This window comes from Tamandua tetradactyla, chromosome 2 (assembly GCF_023851605.1).
Source record: "Tamandua tetradactyla isolate mTamTet1 chromosome 2, mTamTet1.pri, whole genome shotgun sequence".
In the NCBI taxonomy this organism is placed as follows: domain Eukaryota; kingdom Metazoa; phylum Chordata; class Mammalia; order Pilosa; family Myrmecophagidae; genus Tamandua; species Tamandua tetradactyla.
In genome coordinates, this window is record NC_135328.1 from 27,236,343 (window position 1) to 27,249,044 (window position 12,702).

A 12,702-nucleotide genomic window follows, 5' to 3' on the forward strand; every position below is an offset into this window, starting at 1 on the left:
CTTCTACTACCATACAAATTAATAAATAGCAAGTGGAACTTTTCTCGACAGCCTTATTTCACAATAGAACCACTCCTGGGTTTTTCTGGGCTCTTCTAGTAGAGAATAGCTAGAGGAAATCAATTACTGGGTGAGCCCTCTCTTCTACTCTTGAAATTCTGATTCTGTAAGAACTCCTGAACAAGGCTCAGAATCAATCTTGTTGCGTTTCAGCTGGCTACCTCCCCATTCTCCTAGTTTTGTTTGTTTGTCCGTTTGCTTGTTTGGGGTCTTTTGTTTGTTTTACCGTGTATTTAATTCTCCTAAAATGCTAGTAGAGGTTAACGAAATTGTGCAAGACCTCAATTTATCAGTCTACGCTATTCAAAGCATGTGCTGTTATGTTGACTGTTTTGTGGATATTATTCTTCTTGGTTACAATTTATGACAACCAAACAGAGCTTTTACTACAAACAAAGTTGCAATTACAAATAAAAAAAATTAGTATCTGGGCAACACATAGAGAATGGCTGTATCTCTGAAATTGACTCTTGGTTTTTGGAAGCAGAAGTGGGGCAGGAGGAGGAGGAGGAGAAGGGATTATGCCTCCTGAAATTCACAGATGCAATCCAGAGAAGCACACCAGCCTCACTTCTGTGGCTGAGAACTTCGACTCCAGCTTCCATCTGGTTTCCATAAGGCAAGGGAACTTGGCGAATGGCTGGCCACGTAAATTCAGCACGTGCGTGTCCTGGCCGCAAGAGGGAATGGAGAAATTTCCTCTAGTTCCTCTGTACAGTGTAGAGAAGGAAAAGTTGCTTTCAAGAGAAAGGAATACTCTTCAACCCTGCTGGGCAGGTTCACAAAGAACTGCATCAAAAATGCCCAACACCACAGTGATGTGGTGCTACCAGTTATTTTAGAAGTCTCGCATAAAATTTTTAACTTTTTTTGCATGTATAATTCCAAAACTTGGATCCAAATGGGTATGGGTAGTCAACAGTTCTGTTACTTATCAACTGTGAACCTTGAACAAATTACCTAAACTGTCTGAAAAGCATTCATAATATCCCCTAGTTTATGAGAATTCTGTGAGAATCGTTGATAATTATAGAAAACATCCTCTAGATATAAGCTATTATTAAGGTTTAGGTGATGCTTTTTTCCAAGATTTTAGTTACTAATGCATGTTTACAAAGTGCCTGGTTCTATGATTAATATAATGATAAATGTAATGGAGATAACATCATATATATATAGTTATATATATATATATATATTTGACAAAAAAGCTTGATCTTTTTAACAAAAAAGCTTGCCTTACAGATGAGGATGCCAAGGAAGTAAGGGAAAGGCCAATCTATCCCTGAGATCCAAGCACGTCAATAGCAGATTCAGGTTTACCCCAATCTCCTGACTTTCATCTTTCTGTCTGCTGTTCTGTCTGCCCTCAGACATCTTTCTGAAGCTGCAGTCATTATAATTATCCTATAACTATATAGTTTTTGACAAATCCACCATAGAATTGCACAGTTGAAAAGGACCTGAAAAAAAGTTGTACTTTGCTGTTTAAAGCAGTGTAGTAAGCTGAAAAATGACCCACTAGAGATGTCTATGCCCTAATCCCCAAAACCTGTAAATATTAGCTGCTATGAAAAAATGAACTTTGCAAATGTAATTAAGTTAATGAGATGGGAAAAATATCCTGGATTATTTGAGTGGACCTAAAATAATCATAAAGGTCCTTATAAGAAGAGAAGTCAGAGTTAGAGGGAAAGCCATGTGACAATGGAAGCAGACACTGGAACAAAGCTTTTTAAAGATAGAGGAAGGGGCCACAGCCAATGAATAAGGTTGTCTTTAGAATCTGGAAAAGGAAGGAAATGGATTTTCCCATCAGAGACTCCAGTAGGAATGAGCTCTGTTGACACTTGGACTTAAAGCCTAGTGAAACTGATTTCAGACTTCTGATCTTCAGAACTGTAAGAGAATACTTTGTGTTACTTTAACTTTAAATTGAGTTTATGACAATTTGTTGCAGCAGCAATAGGAAACTAATACAAGCAGTGTTTCTACCAAAACAATGAGTGATTCAAAATATCCAACAATGCAGGGGATGAGGTAGATAAATTAAAATGGAATATTATACAGACTTCTAAAAAGTGTTAATTATATTGAAGTGGGAAGTGTGTGTATTATATTTTTAAGTTTAAAAAAAGCAGGTTACAAAACAGTCTGCAGAGTATGACCTGTTTTGAGAAAGAAAAGAAAAGAAGACTGGAATTATATACTCCAAAATATTTACAGTAATTATTGGTGGTAAGATTTTTTTGTGTTTTACAATGTGCTTTTCTGTATTCTCCAAATGTACATGTACTGATTTTTATAATTAGAGATTCTTTTTTAAACCAAAAATTTAATTTTCCCTCATCCTTTCATTTAACAAAACAGGAAATATATATGTAAAGTAGAGGAAGAGCTTGTTCACGAAAAGAAGAGCTATACAAAAATTACCCTCAGTTCAGAATTTTGAAATTTATTCTTGGATTCTAGGAAGTATCAAAAGCTCATCATTGAATCACCACCATGAAAGTCTATAGAAATACTGCATACTTCCTTTTCCACTTTAATTCCCCTACTCTGGATTGCCCTTCAGTAATTAGGATGAGTTAATAAATGCTTTCTCCCTGATATAAGTCATGAAAAGTTTGGCACGCATCATGCAGATGACATTTTGAAGATTCACATGGAATCTTCCAAGGTGAATGCTATTCCAAGGAGTCTGAGTAAAGAGACCCTAAAATTATAGGCAGTTTATAAAGCCATGAGATTTAAATGCAAATGTACTTTACTACCCATTTCTCTTCTACTCTTATGAATTCTTAGACTTGTCTTGTATCTTCTAGTCTCTATCTCCTTATACCATGGGATATACCTTAATTAACCATCCCCTGATTTTGTGAGTGTGTGTGTTGTTTATTCTCCTCCCTCTCTAATTCAGTAGAGAATATTCCTGAGCTTTTGCAATATACTAAACAATGTACTGGGCTCTGGGGTTATAAAGATTAATAAAATAGAATGCTTGCCTAAAATTAATTCCCAATCCAGTGGTGCTGATGAACACATGCAGAAAAAAAAAGAGATCATATAAAGGGCAGTATTTCAAATTAGTTAAGTCGGATTTTTTAAATTTGGGTCAGGTCGACACAATGGGCAACTGAGGCCATCAGTGCATGAGAAAAGATAGTTTGTTACTCACAAGAGCGAGAGGGGTGCCTTGGGGGGTCAATAAAAAATGCATTCAGGTCAGGGGACTTGTGATGGTTAGGTTCTGGTGCCAACTTGACCAAATGATTGTATCCAGTTGTCTGGTCAGGCAATCACTGGCCTGACCGTTGCTGCAAGGATATTTCAAGGCTGGTTGATAAACCGGAAGGCTGATGTATTAACTCATCGGTCAGTTGATTGCATCTGTGGCTGATTACATCTGCAATCAACTAAGGCATGTCTCCCTCTAATGAGATAATCCAATTAGTTGAAGACTTTTAAGCAAAAAGAGAGCCTTTCACTGCTTCTTCAGCCAGTGAGCCTCTCCTGTGGAGTTTGCCAGACCCTCATCAGAGCTGCCAGCTTCACAGCCTGTCCTGTGGATTTTGGTCTCTTCCATTCCCACAGTTGTGTGAGACCTCTTTATAAATCTCCTATTTACAAATATCTCCTGTTGGTTCTGTTTCTATAGAGAATCCTAATACAGCTTAGTGCCAGCAGTGGTTCTTGAGAAACAGAATTTTAAAATGGGTTTTTACAGTTGGTTTTCTACTCTAATAAAACTCAGAGGCACTAATGACTTTGTTTCCAATAATCAGGATGGCACTGACAGTCCATGGGGTGAGGTGGCAAGAGAGATATGCAAAATATCACCATTAGATTCTACTAATTGTATGCTTATACAAGGCAAGGCTCTGGGTGAGAGTGTTTTCGACACATTTACAGAATTTTGTGGAATTAAGAGGTATAAAGACGTTGGCTGATTGTTGTTAGTTATGCTGGATACAATGATGAAGGAAAGGGATGAGCTGAAGACTTCAAATTTGCAACGTAATCACCATATGAACGATGTAAAAGTTTCCATGTTCACCCTGAAAGAGAATCTTATTTCCTGTGGTAGCAGACTTGAGATTCTTGAAAACCAGACACAGGGCCTCACTGTTCAAGTAACAAATTTACAACATAAACTAAAATTTCAAACTTGCACGGTGTGTGCTATTAAAGTAAGGGCTTTGATTGGAAAAGAATGGAATTCTAAAATATGGGATGAGGATATGTGGCTTGATAATGATATTGATGGGGAGATGGGATTCCTGGAATCTGCTAAGCCTTTGCTAGATAAACCTGTAATGGACTACATTGAGGAAACAGCTTCCCAGCCTCCAGTCTGCCCAGAGGAGTCTGCTATCCCACCTCCACCTAATGAAATTAACCCTTCATAACCTGCTAACCTTGTAACCACCTCCCCTAGGGAAAGAGCCCTCACTTCTCTGTGTGGAGTGACTAATACTGTTTCACTGGATGAAACTGCAATGGAATGCCCTAAGGTAATTGGATTAAAAGACACTTCTATTTCAGGACCCACCCCCACCACCCCTCTTTTCTTCAAGACCTATAACTAGACTAAAGTCTCAATAGGCCCCAAAAGATGAGGTACAAAGTGCGACTCATGAGGAGATATGCTATACACCAAGAGAACTGGATGAGTTTTCCAATCTATACAGACAGAAATCAGGGGAATATGTGTGGGAATGGATATTAAGGGTGTAGGATAATGGTGGAAGGAATATAAAGTTGGATCAAGCAAAATTTATTGATATGGGTCCACTAAGCAGAGATTTTGCATTCAATGCTGTAGCTCAAGGAGTTAGAAAGGGTATTAACAGTTTGTTTGAGTGACTGGCTGAAATATGGATCAAAAGGTGGCCAACATTACCTGAGGTCAAAATGCCAGAACTTCCCTGGTATAATGTAGTTGAGGGGATCCAAAGGCTTAGAGAGGTGGGAGTTTTAGAGTGAATTTATCATGGAAGACCTGCTCACATACCCCAGGAATGTCCAGAGGACACATCTTTAACCAGAACCTTGAGAAATAAATTCGTGAGACTAGCTCCATCATCCCTGAAGAGCTCTGTAGTTTCCCTTCTCTGTAGGTCAGATATTACGGTGGGAACTGCTGTCACTGAGCTGGAATCCTTAAACATAATGGGGATCCTTAAACACAAGGTGGGTGTGGGCCGCCATCATGGGCAGCAGACTCAAAGCAGTAGTCAAAATAGTCTGCCTTGCAGAGACTTGTGATGTTGACTAGTAGATCATGGGGTACCTAGAAGTAAAATAGACAAGCAGTCTACTAAATTCTTGTCTGAGCTGTATAAGCAGAAGAATTCTAAGTCAAGTGAACAGGAGTCTAAACTTGAATGACAAAAGCAGAGAGTCATGGTCCCTTAATCAATTCCCAGACTTCATTCACTTTACAGACCCAGGTTTCCTTGAATGAGGGGAGAGCCTGGTGCTCTTGGGGAAGGACCCTTTTACACTGTCCAAAATTTACACTCAAAAATTTCATCTCAGCCTTCCCCAAGGAGACCTACAGTCTTTCACCCCACTGTGCACTGGGGAAAAGGAAATGAACATAGATATTTTGAGGATTATTAAATACTGGCTCAGAAGTGACACTAATTCCAGGAGACCCAAAATGTCACTCCGGTCCACCAGTCAGTGGATTCATCTCACAGTGGGTCTAGTGGGTGCCCAGGCCATTCTGTGTCATTTCCCCAGTTCCAGAATGTGTAATTGGAATCAACATATTCAGCAACTGGCAAAATCCCCACATTGGTTCACTGACTTGTGGAGTGAGGGCTATTATGGTAGGAAAGGCCAAGCAGAAGCCACTAGAACTGCCCCTTCCTAACAAAATAGTGAATCAGAAGCAATACTGTATTCCATGAGGAATTGCAGAGATTAGTGCCACACTTAAGGACTTAAAGGATGCGGGGGCGGTGATTCCCACCACATTGCCATTCAACTCTCCTATTTGGCCTATACAGAAAACAGATGGATCTTGGAGGATGACAGTGGATTGTCATAAACTTAACCAGGTGGTGACTCCAATTGCAGCTGCTGTTCCAGATGTGCCATCATTGCTTGAGCAAATCAACATATTGCCTGGTAACTGGTATATAGCTATTGATTTGGCAAATGCTTTTTTCTCAATAGCTTTCAGTAAAGACCAGCAGAAATAATTTGCATTCGGGTAGCACTGTCCTACCTTAGGGGTATATCAACTCTCCAGCTGTATGTCACAATCTTGTCCTCAGGGACCTTGATCATTTCTCCCTCCCACAAGACATCACACTGGTCCATTATATTGATGATATCATTGTTGATTGGACCTAGTGAGCAAGAAGTAGCAACTACTCTAGACTTATTCATAAGGCATTTGTGTGTCAGGGATGGGGAGATAAATGCAACAAAAATACAGGGGTTTTAGACGTTAGTGAAATTTCTAGGTGTCCAGTGATGTGGGGCATGTTGAGTTAGCCCTTCTAAGGTGAAGGATAAGCTGTTGCACCCAGCCTTCCTATGACCAAAAAAGAGGCACAGTACTTAGTAGGCCCCTCTGAATTTTGGAGACAACATGTTCCTCATTTGGGTGTGCTACTCTGACTCATTTACCGAGTGACCAGAAAAGCTGCTAGTTTTGAGTGGGGACTGGAACAAGAGCAGGCTCTGCAATAAGTCCAGGCTGCAGAAGAGCTGCTCTGCCTCTTGAGCCATGTGAGCTAGTAGATCCAGTGGTGCTGGAAGTGTCAGTGGCAAATAGGGATGCTGTCTGCAGCCTTTGGCAGGCCCCTAAATGAGAATCAAAATGTAAAATCTTAGGATTTGGGGTCAAAGCCTTACCATCCACTGCAGATAACTACTCTTCTTTTTGAGAAATAGCTTTTAGCTTGCTGTTGGGCCTTAGTAGAGACTGAATGTTTAACCATGGGCCACCAAGTTACCATGAGACCTGATTTGCCTATCATGAGCTGAGTATTGCCTGACCCACTAAGCCATAAAGTTGGGTATGCACAGCAGCATTCCATCATAAAATGAAAATGGTATATTAGAGATAGGGCTTGAGCAGGTCCAAAAGGGACAAGTAAGTTACATGAAGAAGTGACTCAAATGCCCATGGCCTCCATTCCTGCCACATTACCTTCTCTTTCCAAGACCAGAGTTATGGCCTCTTGGGGAGTTCCTTACAGTCAGTTGACTTAGAAGTGGACAGCCTCAGCACTACAACCCCTTTCTGGGATGCCCTTACAAGACAGTAGTAAGGAGAATCCTCCCAGTGGGCAGAACTTTGAGCAGTGCACCTGGTTATTCATTTGGCTTGGAAGGAGAACTGGCCAGAGGTGCATTTGTATACTGACTCATTAATGGTTATTAATGGTTTGTTTGAATGGTCAGGAACTTGGAAGGAGCATGATTGAAAAATTTGTGACAAAAAGGTCTGGGGAACAGGTTTGCAGATAAACTTTCTGAGTCCACAGAAAACATCAAGATATTTGTGTCCCATGTGAATGCTCACCAGAGGGTGACTTTAGCAGAGGAAGTTTTTAATAATCAAGTAGATAAGATGGAACATCCTGTGGATAAAAGTCATCCTTTTTCCTCAGCCATTCCTGCCATTGCTCAATGGGCTCATAAACAAAGTGGTCATGGTGGTATAGATGGAGGGTATGCATGGACTCAGCAACACGGACTTCCACTCACCAAGGCCAACATGGCTATGTCCATTGCTGAGTGCCCAATCTGCCAGCAGCAGAGACCCATACTCAGCCCCTGATATGGTACCATTCTTGGAGGTGATCAGCCTGCTAATTGATGGCAGGTTGATTACATTGGACCACTTGCATCATGGAAAGGGCAGCAATTTGTTCTAACTGGAACAGACACATACTCTGGATATAGGTTTCCTTCCCTGCATGCAATACTTTCATAAAAATTACCATCATGGACTTATAGAATGCCTTATCCACCATCATGGTATTCCACACAGCATCTGATCAAGGAACTGACTTCACAGTAAAGTGCTGTAAATGGGCATATGCTCATGGAAGTCTGGTCTTACCATGTTCCCCATCATCCAGAGGCAGCTGCATTTATGAAACAGTAGAATGGCCTTTTTGAAGACCCACTTACAATGCCAACTAGGTGGCAATACCTTGCAGGGCTGGGGAAATGTTCTCCTGGAGGCTGTGCATGCTCTGAATCAGTGCCCACTGTTTGGTGCTGTTTTCTATAGCCAGGATTCATGGGATGAGGAATCAAGAAATGGGAGTGGCACTACATACTATCACCCTTAATGATCCACTAGGAAAATTTTTGCTTCCTGTCCCTGAAACCTTAAGCTCTGCTGGTCTACAGATCTTAGTTTGAAAAGGAGGGGTGTTCTTACCAGGAGACACAACAATGATTCCATTGAACTGGAAGTTAAGACTGCCACCTGGCCACTTGGAACTTCTCATGCCACTGAATCAAAAGCCATACAAGGGGTTTATTGTTCTGTCTGGGATGATTGATCCTGACTAGCAAGGGAAAATGGGACTGCAACTACACAATGGAGGTAAAGAACAGTTTTCCTTTTATACTGGAGATTCCCTAGGACATTTCTTAGTACTACCATGCCCTGTGATTAAAGTCAATGGAAAACAGCAACAACCCAATCCAGGCAGGACTATCAATGGCTCAGAAACTTCAGGAATGAAAATTTGGGTCATCCCACCTGGCAAAGAACCATGGGCAGCTGAAGTGTTTGGTGAAGGTGAAGAGAACACAGAATGGACGGTAGAAGTTAGTGATAAATATGACCACATGACCGGTTACAGAAATGAGGACTGTGATTATATGAATATTTCCTCCCTGTTTTGTTATGAATATCTTTGCATTTGTACATAATCAAATATCTTGATTTCCTCTTATCATATGACATAAGTGGTATTGTTCATGCTATAGTATTTAAGCCATTGGATATGCAATTTAAGAGTAAATGCTACCTAAGGACTTACACCCTATTCTGGAGAGATGTAGTGCTTTTCCAGTTGTACACAGGATATCTGAGTATTGTTGGGTAAAACATATGTCTTTTATTGTGCTCTATTTGGAAATTAATCATGTGTCAAGGTGATGTGTATAGCTGCCAGGTTGACAAGGGGTGGACTGTAATGGTTAGGCACCAGTGTCCCTCGACCAAGCGATTATGCCCTGTTATCTGGTCAGGCAAGCACTGGTCTGATCATTACCACATGGATATTTCATGGCTTGTTGATAAACTGGAAACCTGATGTATTAAATCATCAGTCAGTTGATTGCATCTGTGGCTGATTACATCTGCGATCAACTAAGGCATGTCTCCCACTAATGAGATAATCCAATTAGTTGAAGATTTTTAAGGAAGAAGAGAGACTTACACTGCTTCTTCAACTAGCAAGCCTCCCTTGTGGAGTTTATCTAGTCCCTTCATCAGAGCTTCCAGTTTCATAGCCTGTCCTCTGAATTTTGTACTCCTCCAATCCCACAGTTGTGTGAGACACCTTTATAAAACTCATATTTACAGATATCTCCTGTTCGTTCTGTTTCTCTAGAGAACCCTGACTAACACAGGATTCAACCAGCAGGTGGGATGTACATAAGCAGAGGGAGAAGGACCAGGGGTCTTTGTTGCCATTCAAGAGTAGAGGTTAGGACTTCCGGAGAAGATGGCAGCTTAGTAAGACGCGCGGGTCTTAGTTCCTCCTCCAGAAAAGCAACTAAAGAAACAGAAACAATACGAAACAGCTCCCGGAGTCACGACAGAGACCAAAAAGACAGCGTACCCCATTCTGGAACGGCTGAACGGGCAGGGAGAATCCGCTGCGGTGAGATACCCGAGGGGCGCGCGTTTTCCTGGCCGGGCGGCTGGCGACTGGGGTCCCCTCCATGCACGTGGCTCCCCGGTCTGACTGGGAACGTTGGATAGCGGGGCCCTCCCATCACGCTTGGCGTCTCGGGCCAGCTGGGCAATTTGGACCGGCACTCCCCCAAGCTGCGACCCCCCTCTCCACGTGCGGTTTCCCGGGCCGACTGCGAGATTCGGATTGGCAAGTTAAAGGGGCCACAGCATCTTTTACTGGTGGGCCCCACAGACAGACGAGCGCCACGAGCGCCACCTACTGGGCAGGAAAAGAAAAACAGAGCCCAGAGATTTCACAGAAAAACCTTTCAACCAGCTGGGTCCCACACCCAGGGAAATCTGATCAAATGCTCAGACACCAGCAGAAAATAATGGATGATGCTCAGAAAATTGAAGATATGGCCCAGTCAAAGGAACAAACCGATAGTTCAAATGAGATACAGGAGCTGAGACAACTAATGCTGAATATACGAACAGAAATGGAAAAACTCTTCAAAAACCAAATCAATAAATTGAGGGAGGACATGAAGAAGACATTGGCTGAACAAAAAGAAGAAATAGAAAATCTGAAAAAACAAATCACAGAACTTATGGGAGTGAAGGACAAACAAGAAAAAATGGAAAAAACAATGGATACCTACAATGGTAGATCTAAAGAGACAGAAGCTACAATTAGTGAACTGGAGGATGGAACATCTGAATTCCAAAAAGAAACAGAAACTATAGGGAAAAGAATGGAAAAACTTGAGCAGGGAATCAGGGAACTAAATGACAATATGAAGCGCACAAATATACATGTTGTGGGTGTCCCAGAAGGAGAAGAGAAGGGAAAAGGAGGAGAAAAACTAATGGAAGAAATTATCACTGAAAATTTCCCAACTCTTATGAAAGACCTAAATTTGCAGATCCAAGAAGTGCAGCGCACCCCAAAGAGAATAGACCCAAATAGGCGTTCTCCAAGACATTTACTAGTTAGAATGTCAGAGGTCAAAGAGAAAGAGAGGATCTTGAAAGCAGCAAGAGAAAAACAATCTGTCACATACAAGGGAAACCCAATAAGACTATGTGTAGATTTCTCAGCAGAAACCATGGAAGCTAGAAGACAGTGGGATGATATATTTAAATTACTAAAAGAGAAAAACTGCCAACCAAGACTTCTATATCCAGCAAAATTGTCCTTCAAAAATGAAGGAGAAATTAAAACATTTATAGACAAAAAGTCACCGAGAGAATTTGTGACCAAGAGACCAGCTCTGCAAGAAATACTAAAGGGAGCACTAGAGTCAGATACGAAAAGACAGAAGAGAGAGGTATGGAGTAAAGTGTAGAAAGAAGGAAAATCGGATGTGATATATATAATACAAAAGCCAAAATGGTAGAGGAAAATATTATCCAAACAGTAATAACACTAAAAGTTAATGGACTGAATTTCCCAATCAAAAGACATAAAATGGCAGAATGGATTATGACCCAGCAATACCACTGCTAGATATCTACTCAAAGGACTTAAGGGCAAACACACAGACGGACATTTGCACACCAGTGTTTATAGCAGCATTATCTACAATTGCAAAGGAATGGAAACAGCCAAAATGTCCATCAACAGACGAGTGGCTAAACAAACTGTGGCGTATACCTACGATGGAATATTATGCAGCTTTAAGACAGACTAAACTTATGAAGCATGTAATAACATGGATGGACCTAGAGAACATAATGCTGAGTGAGTCTAGCCCAAAACTAAAGGACAAATACTGTATGGTCCCACTGATGTGAACCAACATTCGAGAATCAGCTTGGAATATATCATTGGTAACAGAGACCAGCAGGAGTTAGAAACAGGGTAAGATGATGGGTAATTGGAGCTGAAGGGATACAGACTGTGCAACAGGACTAGATACAAAAACTCAAAAATGGACAGCACAATAATACCTAAGTGTAATGTAACTATGTTGGAACACTGAATGAAGCTGCACCTGAAATATGGTTTTTTGTTTGTTTGTTTGTTTGTTTGTTTGTATCTTTTGTTTTTGGTTTTTTCTTTTTACTTTATATATATATATATTTTTATTAGTATTATTATTTTAATTCTCTTCTCTATATTAACATTCTATATCTTTTCCTGCTGCTTTGCTAGTTCTTTTCCTAAATTGATGCAAATGTACTAAGAAATGATGATCATACATCTATGTGATGATACTAAGAATTACTGAGTGCATGTGTAGAATGGAATGATTTCTAAATGTTGTGTTAATTTCTTTTCTTTTTTGATTAATAAAAAGAATTTAAAAAAAAAAAAAGAGTAGGGGTTAGTGGATTCCCTGCAGAAGTCAAGGGTTGGTTGTTTAAAGCAAATGTGCATGAAAAGGGAACTGTGGGTCCAAAGATGCTGAGGATGGTTAGCTTATCATTTGGGACCAGCTGTGGGTTCTGATTGAGGTGTGAGGGTGGTGGCAGCAGATGCAAATCTTAGTTTTGGGTGAATTTATGCTCCAGAGCTGGAAGGCTGTTTATAAAGGCCAAAGGTCAGTGTTGAAGCAAGTGGCTTAGCCAAAGTAAGATGGATGCTGAGGCAGCACACACACAAAAAAAATGATAGTTATAACAGGCAGGCTGTATTAGAGACTGTCTGAGAGGTTCAAACAGCATAGCGGAGATATTGGGAGTAGGCGTGCTTGCAACAGAAAAGGGATGATTTCATGGAAGACAGACATGCTAGCTATTTGCCTCTT

The 12,702-nt window shown here is 40.8% G+C and overlaps 1 long non-coding RNA gene across 1 annotated transcript in view; it reads right to left on the reverse strand.

The window, feature by feature from the left end:
- Positions 1 to 532: 532 nt before the first annotated feature.
- LOC143659467 (uncharacterized) overlaps positions 533 to 12,702 on the reverse strand; it is a 234,427-nt gene continuing 222,257 nt past the window's right edge. The window contains exon 4 of the long non-coding RNA XR_013163564.1: positions 533 to 770. This is a non-coding gene — a long non-coding RNA (uncharacterized LOC143659467). The remainder of the gene's footprint in view (positions 771 to 12,702) is intronic.